Here is an 18914-nt window from a genome sequence, read left to right on the forward strand (position 1 = left end):
TTATATCAGTTTATATCTTCTATCGCATTATCACGAAAATATAGAATACATTATTTCTATGTTGTGAATACATGGACACATTAAACAATCATCAACTGATGCCACTCCGTAACAATACACACACAACTGGGCATATTATGTTCGGCAGTAATGATGGTGTGTTTGTCTGAACAAGCACCCATTTAGCTGTTTAAATTGTATGACAATTTGCAGTTTGCGTCTGGTCTGGTTTAGGACATAAAATCTAAAGAAAGTATTGGGTACAAGCTGAACTCTCTGCACATATCAATAAGCAAACACTTAATTATAGGGGTAACTAATGCAAAATTTAAGTTTTGCGTCCTTCATCATTACATGGATTTCCACAAATGCATTCTTCGACATGTGTTATACTTTGGTATACCCTTTACGAAAAACACCACGAGAGGACATATATTGTATGACATTACCATCAGTGATGTTTAATGTTTCTGTTTACATCTAATTTAATACATACTCTGAAATGTATGAATCTTTACCAGTGATCGAATACTATTATGTAATTTCGTATTCAATATGATATAAATCTTCGTTTTCAAATATAATTTAAGATCTTTGAATTGTGTTTCTGAAACATTTGCTAAATTTCATCATTCGTAAATATATAGTAAATCAACATGTGGACATCTTATACGTTCAGGTATTTCATATCCAATATGTAACGGTAATATTCTATACAAAGCACAAAAATGTCGGCATTCGCTCCAAAAGCTAACCAAACTTATAAACAGTCTTATTCAGGTGGGATATAGTTACAGTACTGTTATTAGGTCATTAAAGATGGCATATTTTTGTACTAATATCCAATTTGACTCACACATAGGGTATTTGCATCGGAAATAAACACGTTTGTTCTAAAACTAGTTGTTAGCATGATACGGGTATCATATTTTGCGATGCATTCTTGAACTAAATTCTTAAACCCGCCGAAAATCCATAAGCCTCATAAGGTCCAAAGCCGTATAAAGTAACTCCAAACAAAACATTATCTGTGATATGGTTCACTTTAATCACTGTATTGGCACGCATGCTCATGACAATTGAAGAAGACGTTTCATTGTTTAAAGCAATTTCAGATTTACCCATTGACAGTAAATTTCCAACGAATCGAAGCCCTGAAGCCAGCGCAGATCGAATAATAATCGAAATGTAATGTTCGAGATTCGTATAAGGAAGAAGTGGTGGTGCAACTACATAATTGTGTGAAAAATGGTTGGTTGCTGACAAAGATGTCATGAAAAATCCGTTTTTATTCCGACAGAAAATTGTAACTAGCACTGGTTGCGAAGAAATTACAGTATGACGATAACTGTATTGAAAACACATTTCCAGATTGAATAACTATTGTTTTTGAAAAACGTTCATTATCGTCAATATGTACAGTTGTATTACAGGATCTTGTAGTTATACGCAGGATAACGTTTGTCACTTTTGCCATCATTGGCATTACGAAATACTGTCCCCATTTGTTGCTCGGTAACATGTATTCATACATAGATGCGACATGATAGCTTTCATATGTAATTTTACTATTTCCCGATGTTACAAAAATGGAATTATTTGCTTGAACATTGGCGAGGAATCGACCATTATTTATTTTCAAATGTAAACCTTCTAAATATCCTAACGTAACTATTCCATTTGTTAATGCTTTGATAGTCGTATCCATGATCGTTAAGTCAGTTTCCAAAGGTTCGATCCAAACTTTTGTGTAAGGAGCCGTTGCAACGATAGCAATATGTATGCTAGGATACTCATACATCAATGGGTTATATGACTTCCCTAAACTAGTAACAGGTAAGACATTGAAGGCGTAGGATAAACATGTATAGCCAGGATATGTACATGGTTCATGCTCTCCGTAAGCACTGTAGCACACTACACTAACTGGCTGATCGAAACGAATTTAAATAGACGTGGAAGTTCTCCCAATAGGAATCATTGTTATATGTAATGGTAGGTTAACGTAGGCAACGGCTGATGTTATGTTGACTGTTTGGTTGACACCAGGATAGGCCGAATATATGTTCACCTGTGTAGGAATATCTGCCGTTATAATCAGCTGCACAGCTAAGGCATATTTTGATGTATAATCATGTGAAGGAAACATTGTGATAAATTCTTTTCCTTTATGGTCTGAAAGTTAAGAATAACACAATAAAATTCTGTATTAATAATGAAAATGACGTTAAACATAGCATAAAACATAATACATTTAATTGAAAAATGACAATGTTTTTTTGCACGAGTTTACCGTATTGATTGACATATATATATATATAAACACCAAACGATGCAACAGAGAGGATATTACTGCTAAGAAATGGGTTGACAATTGGAAAGTCATACATCTTGGGCATGGTTCAACTTATAACATTAGCACGTCTAGTTTTGATACCATGTGATATCTTCACTGGACTTTACTGACCTATCAATACAATATTTCACTAAACGAATATCGCCATTTCTTACTTTGTACCTTTTTAAATGAAAGAGTATGAAAACATGCATGTAAGCATCTCATTGGCACTCCCACCACATCTTTTATATCTATGTAAAGTAAAAAATTATCCTATAGATTATTTTCCCACAAATTATTTCTTAAACTAAATAGTTTATATTATTTAAGCCGATTGCCTTTTTTTCGATAGGTGTCACGAAAAACTAGCATCGTTATATTTCATTTATTTATATATTTTCTTTTAATCTAAAAACTATGAAATAAAAATGAGACCTCAGTACAGTTATAATTTTACCTTTGATAGGGACAGTCCTAGTTTCCACATGGTTGATCGGCCTACGTTTTATACCATGCCCAAACCCATCTAAATATAGAAACAGACATTTTTTTTTTATCATAGTGATGTAACATATATATTCGTACGCTTAATACCAAAAATAGACAAACAGCAACCAATTCTGTTTATAGCAAAGAACACATACAAAACCAAATACGTAACTAAAACAATAGTAGGTTACTAATCGAAAATGAAAAAAATGTAAAAAAGGAAAAAAAGAAACTAAAAAACCTGGCTCATCATTATGAGAAAATGATCTAAATGTGAAGTTCTCATTCTTGTCATTGGAGTGCAACCTTTTTTAAAATGGTATTAGGTTGAAAAAGGTCTTATTAGAAAAAGGAAACATTTAGTTATCATAAATCATACTGATTTACACACATCTATAACAACTGCAAGTTGTTATATAAGGTACAATCTACAAAATGTCCATGTTATCGGAATCAATAAGGGGAATAAATATAACAGGGTGGTTTTAAGGCTCGTATAACAACACTCTGTTTAGGGTTCTTCATACTTTATTTATATTCAGGAAATATAATAAATACAGCCCTGAAATAATAATAACAAATATATAATAAAGTTATTAACTATCACAGTTACATATGAAGTAATCACATATTGCATTTATAAAGGCTGACGTCATTTAATAAATACAAAGTTAAAATATCATAGCCATAACGAACGTAAACGTAGTAATAAGTATATGATCTACATTTGAATATAACTATCAAACATTCTATTAACATATATCACGGTACCATAGTATATCAATAATACGTATATCAATAGAGATCAAGATAAGCCTTACCGATTTATGGAATCAGGCTATAACATCAACAGCACTACATTAGCATTATAACCAATGCTCTACTTCTAACATCAAATATATGTCTGTATGATCAATGGGTCCTACAAGCAATGTACAACACAATAAGTATTCAAATACACATTTCAGTTCCATATAATCAAAGCATTACAATGTTTTTAATAATCAATCACAATAGTAATATAAACTTGATTATCATATATTAAAATTACAGGCTATGACGTAGTATCAGTATAAAGCAATGTGACGTATAAGACTCATGACATAAGGGTCAAAGGTCATTCTCAGAATCATTCAAAAATCTATCTCCCTACTTGCAAACTACGCTTTCATATAACTCATACTCGGAATCATCTCTTTTACACACATTTACATAATATAGGGATATAGGGTTATACCTACCAAATAGGGCTTAAAGCGTTTCATACAATTCATTCATCTCTCATTCTACTCAAAGTAAATAAAGTGCATTCTTACCTTATAAAGTGAATATACTAAATTCCATATGTCCAAAATACTGCAAATGACTATCAATGAAATATCATTCCGTTCCAAACCATATAGAAATGGCACAAACTAGAGTAAATATAAATTCTCCATTTTCTCAAACAATATCCATTTCAAAATCTGGGGGTATGTCCCAATTAACCAATGAGAACACAGATAAACTTGAAGAAACACAATATCGTACGTTTTCTATTTGTAAATGATAAATCTTGTGGAAGTTATTGTCTCTTTTTGTTTGTACGTAATGATTGTCGGGTGAGTGCGATGTTGGTGGTTAGTAAGGTTTATTGTTCTGTCATGTAAAATTTATTGTGCTGTCATGTTTTGGTGGTTAGTAAGGTTTTTTGTGTGGACCAATCAGTCATAATTTCTTGCGTGCAGTGTATGAATGAGATAAGCCTTCACTTTGGTAGATAAGAATTGACGGAGTCGTAACCATCGATGCAAATGAGTTGTTGCATGAAAAAACCTGCAGTTTTGTCATAAACAGATATATCCTTGATAAAAACGAAATAACAACTAATGTATTGAATAATTAAACCAAGCATGCTTTACCTTTCTTAGTGCCTTTAAAAAGCCAGAAAGCATACATGTATCTGAATGGTAGTATTTAGACATCTTTAGTAATGTATAATTTTTTATACTGCAATCAGCTATTTTACTATACAGATAAAGGTAAACGTATAAACGTTAGCTTTATACGTCAATGACCTCAACTCACCTATAAGCCCCGCCTACTTACAACGTCACGTCACAACCATGACAACGTATGAAAAAAAAAAAGTAAAATCACAAAAATACTGAACTTAGAGGAAGATCAATTGGGAAAGTCCATAATCACATGGCAAAATCAAATAACAAAACGCATCAAAAACGAATGGACAAGAACTGTCATATTCCTGACTTGGTACAGGCATTTTCAAATGTAGAAAATGGTGGATTAAACCTGGTTCTATAGCGCTAACCCTCTCACTTTTGTAATGACAGTCTCATCAATTTCCGATATTTTTACATTGATGCGTTAAATAAACAGACACAATAAATATAATAGTCAAAATATGGGTACATCAGTCATCATCGTTTAACAATTTTAAAAGGAACAATTTAACAGAACACAAAAACATCTACTATCTACGAACACATTTATTGAGTGTCTGACGTCAGAAAATTTTATACGTCACATAAATTTGTCGTTCAATGTGCGTACAAACAATTTTAAAATTTTCATGGGAATGTTAGCATACAGGGTTAAAAAATCAAAAGTATGTAAGAATAAATTTAAGAAATAGACCGAGATTTAAACTAGTCCAAAAGTTATATATAGAATTTATAAGAATCCAAAAATAGTTAATACCACTACGCGATTGAATGATTTTGACGTTTGTGGTTCAACGTATATTGTAATTCATAATAGAAATATATCATAATGACATATAAAAGAACAATATCATACTGACGGGATCTTTTAAAGTACAGAGTCACGTTATAAGATCAAAAGAAATACAAAAAGTCGCAAATACAAAACAAACCACAAAAAAATGAAAGCCAATACAAACACATTGACGAGATGTATAAGTACCGAGCCACGTGAAACGGATATCACATGAAACCATTTAACAGTAAAAGTAATATTAATAATAGAACAAAGACAAATGAAAGAACTATAAAACACGTTGTTAAGATGATAAACAATATCAGTACGAAGAATCTATACATCAAGACCATCGTGTATTATTTGAGAAGTTGATACGGAATATTTATCAACAAGGTCTTGGTACCTTCCGATGAACTTTTTTAGAAAAAGAACGAGACGTTCTTTGACATACCCCTGTTTCATCAACTTTCTACTCAGACACTGATGACGTATTACAAAGTCTGAGTAGGAGCTGCAAGCTCTTGAATATCGAATAAGTTGGGAAATATATATCCCATATGCAGGTGAAGTTGGTATATTGCTACTAAGGTGGGGGAAATTTATGATTTCAAAATTAAAATCGTCTCGAATTTAAACCTGTTATGTCTTCAAATTGGTTATTTATATACCATGTTTATCAAATGTTATTAATTAAATTCATTTTCCCTTTCGAATTCCTTAAATTGTCAATGCTTACCGCCTATACTACGCTCATAGGGAAATACCCCAAAATGGTACCCCAAGGGGGAAATTCCAAACACTTTGTTTTAATAATATTTGTTTCATATTTTTATTATTTTTTTATTTTTTTATCGATTTCAGTATAAAAACAATATACGTATAGTGTCTTGAAATATGAAATTTATTTGTATTCGGCACGAAACGGGAAAATGCTCGGTAGAACCTCGCATTTTTCCGTTTCCAAGCCTCATACAAATAAATTTCATATTTCAAGACACTATATATCACGTTCATGAATAGACCAGCTTATCAAAAACATGCTGTTAACGTCTTCAGGTAGACACATAATGCTATGATTTGATGAACTGTAGTAAAAAAAGGCGTTGATTTGAAATGAATTCAGAGATAAACGGCCGAACCTTTTTTTCAATGAAAGATGAAATCCCTATTGAAAGTAAATAATTGAAAACTTACCTTTTAAGTATCGGTAAAGCCATACCAGTTTTGCAGTACCGTCATTTTTGAGCTCCAGAAAGTCGGAAACATTTTCTGACGTTTTCAAATTAGACAAAAGTATCGTAGTGATATTTTTCTGAAGTTTGAGAATAGTTGAACGCACCTTTTTGCTTATTTTTCTTTTAATAAATTTTCTAAAATCCTTTATAACTAAACTGTTCATTTCAACTTTTAGCTCGTTTTGTATCTCCTTAAATTTTGCTGAATGTTTAGGCGTTATTTCGTCCATCTCTTGTTCTCTTGATTCCATGGTTTTGTAACCATAGCTGTTGTGTCACTTTTGAATGTTTTTTTCCAGATTTTTACTGAAACTGGATAGGTCAAATTCGACTGGAATTACCACTTTGCTAAATCTGTTGTATTTATCCTCATTTGTTGCCATAACTGCATTAAAAGTATTTACAGATAATAGTAGTAAAACAAACTGTATATGTCCAAAATATAGTGCCATCTCTCTGGTGTCTGATATGATTTCGAAATTTTTTTTCTTTTTTACTGCGTTTAATATACTTTCACATGTTTATAGAATGTCGGTGTGATTATAAACGTTACTTTCTGTGACATATTGTGTTTGTCTACCAAAGTGTTTCCATACGCAGGAGATCTGTGCTCCACTATACTTTGCTACAAGACATTCAACATAAGCCTTTGACGGAAAACAAGCTAATATTAAAGTTCTTTAAATATAGGAAGAATATATATCAAATTATAGAAATTGAGTTTGGTTTTTAGTTATATAATTAGAAGAAAATGTTCTGGTTCCCTGTCGGATCCCATATTTTATATCTCAAATGGAGATACATGAAAAATTCTTGTACCAGATAGTAGATTCAGTGTGACAAGGGTCAACATAAATTTTTCAAAGAGACTGCCAATAAATTTACAAAAGTTGATAAGGCCTTTTGGGTCAAACTATGAAAATAATTAGGTATATCTTCCTTATCTTATTTCATGGCGAGACAGGTGGAAGTTCGTCTCCCGATGTTTTGTTTGGTATTAAAAATCTTGAACTAAAAAAGTTTATATCTAATTATAATACTTATTGAATATATGTGGTCGAATACGAATTCCAACACAATGTTCAATTAACAAAGACAGTTGTTCCAATTTTAACCTTTTGCAATATATGTGAGAGATAGGATGAAAACCATCTTTCACCGATTTTTTGCATGCAGTGTGTGAATGAGATAAGTCTTCACTTTACTTGTATGGCTTTACAAATACATAAAAGGTAAGTTTTCAATTATTTACTTTCAATAGGTATTTCATCTCTAAAATCCAATTACTAGTATATGGTTTGAAAAGAGGTTCGACCGTTTATCTCTGAATCATTTCCAGTCAACGTCATTTTCAGATTAATCGATTACTAATACAGTTCATCATATCATATCATCATGTGTCTACCTGAAGCCATTACCAGCATGGTTTTGATAATTTGGTATATTCATGAACGTAATATGAAATTATAAATTACTAAAGATGTCTTAATACTACCATTCAGATAAATGTATGCTTTCTGGCTTTTTAAAGGCATAAAGAAGGGTAAAGCATGTTTGGTTTAACTTTTCAATACATTAGTTGTTATTTTTTTTTATATCCAGGCTATATCTGTTTATGACAAAACTGAAGGCTATTTTTTTTATTTGATGCAACAACTCATTTACATCTATGGTTACAACTGCGCCAATTCTTATCTACCAAAGTGAAGACTTATCTCATTCACACACTGCACGCAAGAAATCGATGAAAGATGGTAATATCTCTTAAATATACTGCAAAAGGTTAAAATTGGAACAACTGAATCATGATACAATAATGTAACATTTGGGGTCCCACAAGGTTCAATATTAGAACCTTTATTATTCTTAATCTATATAAATGATCTCCCGTTTAAATTAGAACACACAGAGTCTGAATTATATGCAGATGACACAACTATGCATATATCGTCCAAATCTATTTCAAACTTAAACTCGTATTTAAATAAAGACTTTGAAAACGTAATTGAATGGTGTGCTAAACATGCTAAAAACAATATGAAAATAAATAACAAGAAGTCCAAATGTATGCTTATGGGATCTGAGAGAAAACTTGAGAATTGTAACGATGTCTTGTGTGTATTATCGCAAAATCAAACTGCATTTGACAATGTAGAAGTGGAAAAACTTCTTGGTATCCATATTGATAAAAATCTATCATGGTCAATTAACATAGATAAAGTATGTGAAATATTTTCAAGCAGATTATACCTGCTAAAAAGATTAAAACGATACTTACCTCGCGAAGGTCTTATCCTTTCTTATAATAGTTATATATATAATTTATATAATTGATTATTGTTGCACCATATGGGGTTTTACCGCAAATTGCGAATACGAATACGAATATTTTATTCTCATAAACATACATAGTTACAGAGAAATTAGTATACAATTATAATACAATAATTATAGTGCATTGCAACATTGAGCCGATTCATAAACTACAAAAGCGCACAGCAAGATTAATTTTGAATAAGCCTTTTGATTATCCATCAATATCAATGTTTAAAGAACTTAATTGGATGACCATTTTTACTCGGATAAAATATTTTCAAGCCATTTTAATGTTTAAATGTGTGAATGGACTAGCGCCAGATTATCTTAGAAGTAAATTTATTGCATGCAGTGATCTATATAGTTATTCTCTTAGGTCAACAACATCTGGACATCTTCATATACAAAGGCCAAAGTCTGAATACTTCAAAAAGACTTTTCAATATTCTGGTCTAATCATTTGGAATAATTTGCCAAATGATGTAAAGGATTTAAGACATATAGAAAGCTTTAAGATGAAATGTGCTAATCTCTTTATCATGCACGATGACAACCAACTTGAGCATTAGGAGTATTGTTTATTCAATATTTAGTTTTTATGTTCAAGATGGGCATGGAAGAGACAGTAATTACATTAGTTACCAAAAGATTATGATTGAATATGTTCCACATCTTTGATTTTTGATTCACTTTGTAGCTAGGAGAGCAACACATAATAGGTTCATTTTTTCATATGTTTTTTCTAAATGGGAGATGATATAAAGATTTGATAACATGAGGAGCCTGTAATTCAGTGGTTGTCGTTTGTTTGTGTGTTACATAGTCGCTTTTTGTATAATTTTTGGTACATAACTAAGGCCGTTGGTTTTCTCGTTTGAATTGTTTTATATTGTCATTTCGGGGCTTTTTATAGCTGATGATAGGGTATTGGCTTTGCTCATTGTTGATGGCCATATGGTGACTTGTAGTTGTTAATTTCTGTGTCATTTTGGTCTCTTGTGGAGAATTGTCTCATTGGCAATCATACCACATCTTTTTTTATATGTATTTGCTTACTATTTGTATGGTTGTATTTATATTATTTTGTGGTTGATCATCAGTATCATTAGTAAAAAAATGTTAAAATGTTCCTCATATTAGAATACATTTATTGGTTTTTAGTAATGACAATGCCTGACATGATGTTTGGGGCTATATGATCTATGAAGAGAACCTTTGTGCTGATTTTTTTATCAATTCTTTGATAATATCCCCTCCAAATCTGGTCGAAGCAAAGAAAAATATTGACCATTATGACAATGATTTCACATAAAGAACCTTTGAGCATGCTTCAAAGACTCACAACTGCTCCAAAAGTAATATGATAGAATTTCAAGTATGTCAAGTGGATATTATCAACAGCTTAATTAGTCTTAATATGTTTAAATATCTAAAAAGTAATAGTATTCAAAAGGTTATGCAAAATTATTCTCTTTTCATTTTTTTCTGTTATATGGATACTAATATAAGTGATACATGTACCAATACAGTATGTGTTGTGGTATGAAAGTGTAGTAATTAACATTTACTGTATCAATGTTAATTCACACAAATTAAGATGGGGTTCTGTGTATTTACATTGTTTGTACAACTCTCCTTACTGATGCCATATTTTGGAATTTCCGTGACCTAAATGGTTCGCGAAAATTAATATTTTTATATATAGTATAGTAATAATCGAAATTATAGAAAAATGGAATGTTGTTAGTATATATAAAATAGAAAAAGATGAATACTATTAGCTAAAGCAAGTTTAGATGGGGTTCTGTGTATTTACATTGTTTGTACAACTCTTCTTACTGATGCCATATTTTGGAATTTCCGTGACCTAAATGGTTCGCGAAAATTAATATTTTTATATATAGTAATAGTAATTATTGGAAGGCAAAATACAACGTTGGGGAGCTTTAAAAATATAAAAAAACAATAAGTTTTTCTTTACATCTAAATTCCATATATTTTTATGCTTTATTTCGCATTTGATAATCATGCATTATTGAAATGTTTTGCTGTAACAAAAATACCGTTTCATCCAGATAGCATTTTAGACACTACAAAAAATATAGATGGGAATAGTAATGTCTTAAAACAACCTTCAATTCAAAAAGAAATAACACATGCACCTCATTGAGTGTTTACACAAGTAGACATGCTTTTTTGTTGATAGCTGCTGCAGGGATTCTGATATATCTTGTGTTTTTTGTGGTTTTGATATCAAGATTCAGTTTAGGATTCTGAGTAGATGATAAAGCTAACTTATACTTTGTACGTAGATTAAATGTAACCAGGTAAACTGTATTTGTGTATTACTTTTCAACTGTGTCCCTTATTTCCTGAAGCTGAAAGTTGTGTCAAATTGAAAAGGAACTACAATACAAAAGAACAACCATTGATGAAAATTGATAAAAATTCAAAACAATACAAACTCAAAAATAAATATATAAAATATAAAACGACTACTAGTAATATTAAATACTAACGTAATACCATACACACTAAATTAACTAGATTCTATGTTTGCCTATTCACTATGAAAATCGAGTCTCGTAAAGTATGACCTGCAAGTATGTTGCATAAATATATGGTATACATGTTTGTAATTGATTTGTATTCCAATACTACGAGCAGTATATATAGATTTTTTAAATGCTTAAAATATTTTCCTTTGTTTTGATGGCTAGGCATTGTCAAGGCTCTACAATTCGATCTCCGGAAAATATATATTTCATTTAATCGTTCATATTTAAAGGTCACAAATAAAACAACACCGTTTATCTTTTGCAGTCACCTCTAACGTTAGTTACCATGTACTAACTATATTTAAAGCTTGTTGTTTTACAGAAGGGGAGGTTTGTTTCACATCGACAAGTAAGTTTTATACATTTTTTTTCCTTGTCCGAAGTTTCCTTAATAACATGGTTCAGTTGTGACCCCAGTATTTTAGAATGCAGTAATGTAATATAACAATACTATACCCTAAAATTGCAAGAGTACACACGTATCGAAATCAGAAATTTTCGAAAATTGCATTAATTCTATAGGAGAATATGAGCATAGCAACTATCTATATCGTGTAAAACATATACTGAAATAGTCGTCTGCATGATTATGCTGTCAACAGTGACTATTTTGACTTGTTCATACTATTTGTGTTTAAAAAGAAAACGCTGTTGATACAGTTTTCACAAACATATACAATCCTAAATTCGAACTGACGATATCCGGCTTTAGATTAGAAAGTGGTCAAACGAACGAAGCACGAAATATGAGATATTTTTGTATTGGTATGTTGAACTCGTGTTGAACGAAATACATAATTAAGCAATTGAATGATGATTTACGTATGATATATGATGAGTTTAAAACAATTGAATAATACCATGAATACCGCATGCACTAATTTAAAACATGATTATATGTCGAGATAAAAGTCAGTATTTACTTTAACACGCGACTTTGATGTAATGAATGATATCGTATTCAATGTAACCGATATGTTAAGTACAATATAATATCAATTTATAATACAATTTAAACAGATTAAAGACTCAAATTAAACAATAAAGGATGTTTTTCATTGAATAGTTTAATAATTGAAATATGAAATGTAAACCATTTCCATGACAGCAGGACAGTGAGGTGCATACCTTCAACACATGTACCTTCGTCATTTGAGGCCGGGTTCATGGATCTGGGTTGATAACTGTAGGAGTTTTAAAATTACACAACAATAGTACTTTCTTTCATGAACTTTCCTGAAAATGAATAAGTTTCCAAGTTTAAAAGATATTTGAAAAAAATCATCAGACAATTCCAAAATAGCAGGTGCACAATGACAACATATGAAATTTCATGATCTTTGTTAAAACAAACCAATAGGAGGAATTGATCACATTAAAAGTTATATTCTGTTCAGTTGAACTAATATCATAATTATCATAAGAATTGAATTAAATGTATATTGCAAACTCAAAGATGATGCGTTTTATAGTTTGATTTCAAACGTTGATATTACATTTATCAAATCAATATTAAGATGAGATGAATTACGGATTTCCATGCATTCATTATTTTGAGAAAGAAATAAAAAGTCTGTTAGACTTGACAGCACAAGGGAATCGGTTGAAACCAGGGAAAAAAACATCTGCGCCAAAAGCACATGATACGCCCTTGTTGTGCATATATTGAAATTGTTGCATGAATAAAATAGGATATTTCGAAAGTTTTCGAAGTTCAGTATTTTTGTGATTTTGCCTTATAACTCTGAAGCATTAAACTGGGGAAAACTCCCATCACAGTGGAGCTTTTGTTTTTGTATCAATTCTTTGAATCAATAATTTATAGTTTGAAGGAAATCAATCTAGGAATACTAGAGTTATTCGAGAATTAGTGAAAGCAAGTTTTAATACGAAAATATCGTACGAAGTGTTAAAGCACGGACTGAATGGCGAACAGATAGGTTTACTGTAATACCGGCGACGGTTGTATGCATACTTATGAAGATACCAGGCTTCATAAATGACGCTCAAATAAAAAAAAAGTCCAAAAGCCAAATAACGTACGAAGTGGAAGAGCGTTGCCGACCAAAAATTCATAATTCAAAATTGAAAAAAATAAAATTTTACGTTTCAGTAAGGTTTACTTAAATTTACAGCGATATCATCGGACATTTTATGGTAGTTAAAATAATTATGATGGCTGCTGAGGGTATTTTTGTGTTTTGATTTTCAAAGATCCCTCAGGAAGGTGTGAAAGCAAAAACTGAATTGCATTCTAATGCGTCATTATCAATTAGAATATATTGATAGAGAGAGATTTTGCTATGTGTTGAAAATTTCATTGAAAATTAAGACGAATAATAGTCATATAAAACGCTGTTCCTTACTTCCTTGAGTTAAGTGTAGGTATTTGGTTCTATTCTTAAAACTCCCATTGAAGTCAAATACAACCTGAACAATTAAAAAAAAACAGCACACAGGAAATACTGAACGTTTCGAGATGAACAATGTATGCAAGATGAACCAACATTCCTCAAAATAAGGTTTAGTAATTGCACATAACCGATATTTTACACGCATGATGACTGTAAAGCTGTGGTCACACCTTACCGGATAACATACGCAGACGCCTAAAGACTCGGTCACACCTTACCGGATAGCACGAACGGAAGCCTAACTGATGAAAATAAAAGTTGTCCGTTGACACAATTGTTATCCGTTGGGAGTCCGTTGATGTACTGACTGAATTAAATGGAAGTGTAATGAATGCATAACGGACACGCACTAGATATGCAACGTTCGAGAAACGGAAACGTACCGTACAGAACGGATGTCGAACGTTCATCCAACCGACGAGTACCGCATAAAGCGGACACCTAACGGAAGCGTACCGGGTAAAACGGATGAACAAGATATACGGAAAAATTAAAGGCGAAAATAATAATACATGTAAATTACATAAATATTCAAAATGTTTCTGTGTAACTGGTTTTGGTTTGTTCTTCAAACTGCCTCCAAAGGGCAGTGTATGGCCTGAATAAGAGCTGCTTGATTGTGAAGACGTGCCCTTACTCTAAGATCTAGTATGAATAATAAGAATTTATGAACCTTAAGAAATCTGACATACCAATAATTGGCATTTCTGACGCGAAGTTTTAAATGGCATTTTTATCCGTTTTAGATCTGTTCATCATCCGTTTTATCCGTTATACGTTCAGTAGAAGTCCGTTTCTCATTCGTTCAACGTCCGTTTCTCATTAGTTCAACGTCCGTTTTATCCGTTAAACGTCCGATAGCAGTCCGTTGGTGAATTTATCTTCGAGACCTTCAACGGATGTACAAAACGAACGACTACCGGAAGTTCAACGGACATTTGATCCGTTGGACGTCCGTTCAAAGTTTTGAACATGCTCAAAAATTTCCACCGGACAGAACGGACGTTGACGAATATAACGACCTCAAAACGGACAAGCAACAGATATGGACGGACGTCTAACGGATAAGAACGGATGTCTAACGGACATGAACGGATTGAAAAAAAGATATCCGTTAGGCATCCGTTCGAGCTATCCCTTAAGGTGTGACCGAGGCTTAACGGATGAAAATAAAAGTTGTCCGTTGACAAAATTGTTATCCGTTGGGAGTCAGTTGATGTGCTGACCGAATAAAACGGACGCGTAACGAATGCATAACGAACACACATCGGATATGCAATGCACGAGAAACGGAAACGTATCGGACAGAACGGATGTCGAACGTACAGCCAACGGACGAATACCGCATAAAACGGACACCTAATGGAAACGTATCGGATAAAACGGATAAACAAAATATTTGGAAATTAAAGGCGACAATAATAATACATGTAAATCGTATGAATATTCAAAATATTTCCGTGTAACTGGTTTTGGTTTATTTTGCAAATTGCCGTCAAAGAGTAGCGTCCGGACTTACTCTAAGATCGATTATGAATAATAAGAAATCATGAAACTCAATAAATCAGTCAGTAAGGTACACGCAAAGAAAACAAAAAGTCAGTTTGAATATAAAATAACAAATAAAAAAAAAATAAACTACGTACTAAACATACTATCAGTAAGTTAATGTGTAATTTAATTTGTCTGTTATTTTAATTTTAAAGAAGCACTAGTTATAATATGCACAACATTAAAGTTGGAAACAATAAAATGTGTGAAAAGATAACAAGAACAGTATAAGAGCAGTGTATTTAAATATTATTTGTTAACCGCGGTCTCAAACAATGCGATGGTACATCAATATCTTGCCGGTCATAGATTCGACTACATTTGAATTTGTTTGCAGGTGACCTGTGTGACGACCTCCCTCAGTATTTGAACGACTGCGATTGTGCGCAGCATGCTCAGTAATTTTAATTGTATGTGAGTTTAAAAAGCGATGCCAGAAACGACCAGTATGTTTTGCAAAAAGAAGAAAACACTGGCATTCAGGTAAGACGATGATGTTCATGATTATTTGTTAGTTTTGGATAAGAAATCAAACAGAAGAAGAAAAATATAGCTTTCTTACCTTCTAAATCATGTATGTTCATTTGTATCGACAAGATAGTGACTTACGTACGAGAGTCCGGGTCGATAGTACTTGGGATCCATATAACTTCTCTTTTTGGACGACATAATAATTTCATTTTTTCCCATGTTGTTAATTTATTCTAATGAAGATTTTACATAAACGTAGTCAACTACCGTACCGCATGACACATAGTTTTTCCTTCAGATTAATCTTACATTTATTTCAAAATGTCTTTTGTTTGTATGTATATAAAAAAGAAGATGTGGTATGATTGCCAATGAGACAACTCTCCACAGGAGACCAAAAGAAACAGCTATAGGTCACCGTACAGCCTTCATGAATTCGCAAAGCTCATACCGCACAATCAGCTATAAAAGGCCCCGAAATCACAATTTTAAAACAATCCAAACGAGAAAACTAACGGCTTAATTAACGTACAAAAATATGAAAAAATGTGTAACACAGCAACAAACGGCTGTATTACAAGCTACTGACGTTGGACAGGCGAATACATACAGAATGTTGCAGGGTTAAACATGTCAGTTGGATCCAAACCCTCCTCCTTACTAAATTGTCAATCAGTACACACCCAACATCCGATGTATTTAGTTAAAAGACGTCATAAACATTCAAAGAAAAAAAAACCATGACCTTGTAAATGCCAAGATACGAGAATCCTTGTAGAAACATTGTAGGAAAATGAAAGTTCAATTGAATATAATATCTAGTTTGCTTTTAATTTACTGATAACAAAATCAATCAATACCAATAAAAACAATATTAAAAAATCTAATGACTGTGTTGAATTGGTAAAATATTTGTTGCTTTGTATTTTCCCTTTACTTTGCACTGACATTAATTATTGGTCATTTACTGACAAGTTTATTAGATTTTGCATAGGTGTGATGTTTCATACTGGTAAAGAGTTATCCTCTCTTATTGGATAACAAGGGGGTACATGACATTCTTGACTTTTTAGTAATAAATTCTATTTGGTTTTAACAGAAAAAAAACGGAGCAGAAAATTGGTCGTTAACGGACTTTTACATGTTAATAACCAATGGGGCGTGGTTTCTCTGTTTGAGTGATTCCCCTTTGACAAAACGCATTCGCGATTCGTTAATTATAGACTTTATAATAGAAAACTGAATTTTGTATTCCTTTACTGAAAATTGCAAATAACTGAGCGGCATCGACTTACAGTTATCATTATGGACTAGGCTTCACTCTTTCCTATATAAATCATATAATAACACGAGTTTGCTTTTTACAATTTGAATTAATGAGAATTTTTAACATCATAGTTCCTCAATGAAATAAATATAATAGGTATTGAAGAACTGGTCATTATCGCGATACATAGGACGGTGATATTGACTACGTCAGCGATAATGACATCGCTTACGGCTCAGTCGCTATCGCTTTCTTATTCAATACCACTGCCCACAAAACACAAAAACGTTCAGGAAATGTTCCTAAAACGGTTCTGTTTCGTTGTAAGAACGTTGTGATTTAAAGTTGTTGGAACTTAAAAGTGTGGACCGCCAGTTACATTATAAGAACGTTAGGATATAACGTTATGAAAAACCAATGTGGAATTTATAGAACCTTGTGTAACTAAACTGAAACCTTGGTAGAACCTTGTGTGACCAATCAGAAACCTTTATAGAACCTTGTGTAACCAATCTTGGAACCTAAATAGAACCGTGTGTTACCAATCTGAAACCCACATTTAACCTAGCCACAGACAACATTTGTTAACCTAGCCACAGACAACATTTGTATGTTTGCACAACAAGGGCCCGACGTATCTACATTCATTGGCCCAACATAAAACTGCATGAACGTTTTGCCGCTGGGTGTTTAATTATACAAGCAACCAACACTCAATCAATCTTTCTCTCCAGGAATTGTACTTTAGAAATTTACCCATATTCGAATGAATTAAATCCACACATTCATGTTACATTTTTTTCCTTAAATAATGAATACAAAAATATGAATACCAGTATATATTATTTATTTTAGCTAGACAACAAACAAATTGTTAAAAGTTTAATTTTATGTACAGCTATATCTACACGTTGAAAAATCAAATCTAGAATGCAAATCATAAAGTCTATTCATGATAATTCATTTTTCTGTAAATGTTATTCACTTCATCATGTTCATGCAGTTATTTTCCTAGTTCTGTAATTTCACTTCATCATGTTCATACAGTTAATTTCCTAGTTTTGTAATTTCACTTCATCATGTTCATACAGTTATTTTCCTAGTTCTGTATCATAACACGGTTTGTATTCACAAGAGTGAGCAAATCTCCATAAAAATTATTTCAATGCCCCTGTAATAAAGTAATGAATAAATGACTACTCAATGTATAATTCCTTCGAATATAATAAATCCTAAAAAAAAAAAAAAAAAAAAAGACAAACTAAAAACATTGTTTCCGGTGTCCTGGCACAACAATCTAAATATTATTAATAGGTAGAGAAAAGGCTCTTTTCTAAAATTTTACCTAGTCTATACAAGGCACAGTAATAGGGATAGGACATGCTTTACCAAAATTATTAGACTTAGCCGTGTTAGCTATATATAAGTTAACCCGGAAAATTGAGGGTAGAGATGGACACAGGAAACAGAACCATGTAAAAAGAAAAACGTTCTAACTAAATGAATAATTCTTGTGAAAAAAAATACAAGTCAAATCTAAATACAACAGCATTA

The 18914-nt window shown here is 32.0% G+C and overlaps 1 long non-coding RNA gene across 1 annotated transcript; it reads right to left on the reverse strand.

Moving 5' to 3' along the window:
- Positions 1-3337: 3337 nt before the first annotated feature.
- LOC143070492 (uncharacterized) lies at positions 3338-4327 on the reverse strand. The gene is made up of 2 exons (XR_012976545.1): positions 3649-4327; positions 3338-3389 (listed from the first exon to the last, which is right to left on the reverse strand). It is a non-coding gene; the product is annotated as an uncharacterized LOC143070492 (long non-coding RNA).
- Positions 4328-18914: the final 14587 nt, after the last annotated feature.

This window comes from Mytilus galloprovincialis, chromosome 4, assembly GCF_965363235.1.
Source record: "Mytilus galloprovincialis chromosome 4, xbMytGall1.hap1.1, whole genome shotgun sequence".
NCBI classification, from domain to species: Eukaryota; Metazoa; Mollusca; class Bivalvia; order Mytilida; family Mytilidae; genus Mytilus; species Mytilus galloprovincialis.